The sequence below is a fragment of the Nyctereutes procyonoides genome, unplaced genomic scaffold, assembly GCF_905146905.1.
Source record: "Nyctereutes procyonoides isolate TBG_1078 unplaced genomic scaffold, NYPRO_anot_genome, whole genome shotgun sequence".
Classification (NCBI taxonomy): Eukaryota; Metazoa; Chordata; class Mammalia; order Carnivora; family Canidae; genus Nyctereutes; species Nyctereutes procyonoides.
Window position 1 is genome coordinate 31416860 of NW_026575132.1, and position 2171 is coordinate 31419030.

Genomic DNA, 2171 nt, shown 5'->3' on the forward strand with positions numbered 1-2171 from the left:
CGTATATTAGAAAAAGAAAGATAAAATCAACCACTAAGCTTCTACCTCAGAAAATAAGAGAAAGGGGAAGAATGTAAACCCAAAATACACAAGAAAAGACAATAAAAATCAGAGCAGAAATAGATGAAATTGATGCCACCAAATCAATAGAGAAAATCAATTAAGTAAAAAACTTGTTTTGCAAAGATTAATATAATCAATAAACCAGGATAACAAAATAAGTGAGATGATAGCAATTACTAATATCAGAAATAAAAAGGGGTCATTACTACTGCTTCTATGAACATTAGAAGGATAATAGAGGAAATTTGATAAAGAGATCAATTCTTTATAAAATATAAACTATCAGTATTCACAAAAGAAAAAGTGGATCATCTGAATTGGCCTATGTCTATTAAAATAAATTAAATAGCTCTTCCCCCAAGCGGCCTGAGATGACCTCCAGAGATGGTTCGCTACTCACTGGACCCAGAATACCCTACAAAATCATGCAAGTCGAGAGGTTCAAATCTTCGTGTTCACTTTAAGAACATACATGAAACTGCCCAGGCCATCAAGGGTATCCATATCTGAAAAGCCACCAAGTATCTGAAAGATGTCACTTTGCAGAAGCAGTGTGTGCCATTCCCTCGCTACAATGGTTGGAGTTGGCCAAATAGTGGGGCTGGACACAGGGTTGGTGGCCCAAGAAGAGTGCTGAATTTTTACTGCACATGCTTAAAAATGTGGAGAGTAATACTGAACTTAAGGGTTTAGATGTAGATTCTCTGGTCATTGAGCACATCCAGGTGAACAAAGCCCCCGAGATGCGACACAGAACCTACAGGGCCCATGGCCAGATTAACCCATACATGAGCTCTCCCTGCCACATCAAGATGATTCTTACTGATAAAGAGAAGATTGTTCCTAAACCAGAAGAGGAGGTTGCACAGAAGAAAAAGATATCCCAGAAGAAACTGAAGAAATAAAAACTTATAGCCCGGGAGTAAATTCTGCATAGAATAAATGCAAATTTAAAAAATAAATTAATTAAATCAATAAAAACCATACCAATTCTCTCCAATCTCTTCCACAAAACAGAATAGTAGAGAACTCATTCTATAAAGCTAACATTGCCCTAACATCAAAACCAGATAAAGACACTAAAAGAAAAGAAAGAAAAAACCCTATAAGCCAAAATCACTCATGAACACAGATACAAAAATCCTCAACAAAAATATTAGTAATTGAATCCAGTAATATATACATATAATTATACACCCTGGCCAGCAAAAATTATTCCAGGTATGCAAGGCTGGTTCAACATTTGAAGACCAATTGATGTAATGCAACAAAACAAGCTAAAGAAGAAAAATTATACTAACATATCAATATACACAGAAAAAAAATATTTAACAAAATCCAAATACATTCACAATAAAAACTCTCAGAAAACTAGGATTGGAGGAGGGGAACTTCCTTAACTTGATAAATAACATCTACAAAAAGTTCTACAGGTAATTTAATGATGATAAACTGGATGCTTTCTTCTAAGATGGGGAACAAGGCAAGGTTGTCCTCTCCCACCACTCCTATTCAAGATCAAATTATAGAAGTCCTACCTAACGCATATGACAAGAAAAGGAAATAAAAGACATACGGATTGGAAAGGAAAAAATAAAACTGTCTTTCGTCTCAGATCACATGATAGTATATGAAGAAAACCCCCAAGAATCAACAACAAAAGAACTCCTGGAACAAATAAGCAATTACAGCAAGACTGAAGGGTACAAAGTTAACACACAAATAACAATTCCTTTCCTATATATCAGCAATGAAGAAATGGAATAAGAAATAAAAAAATAAATCATTACAATAGCTTCACCTAAAATGAAATACATAGGTATAAATCTAATAAAATATGTACTGGATATATATGAGGAACTCTACAAAATTGATGAAAGAAAGGAAACATCAACAGTGTAAGTGGGTTCCCTTTTCTCCACCTCCTCTCCAACATTTGTTGTTTCCTGCCCTGTTAATTTTTCCCATTCCACTGGTGTGAGGTGGGATCTCATTGTGGTTTTGATTTGTATTTCCCTGATGGCAAGTGATGCGGAGCATTTTCTCATGTGCGTGTTGGCCATGTCTAGGTCTTCCTCTGCGAGATTTCTCTTCATGTCTTTTGCCCA

The 2171-nt window shown here is 35.3% G+C and overlaps 1 pseudogene; it reads left to right on the forward strand.

Moving 5' to 3' along the window:
- The first annotated feature begins 447 nt into the window (after positions 1-447).
- Positions 448-989, forward strand: LOC129522684 (60S ribosomal protein L17-like; annotated as a pseudogene).
- Positions 990-2171: the final 1182 nt, after the last annotated feature.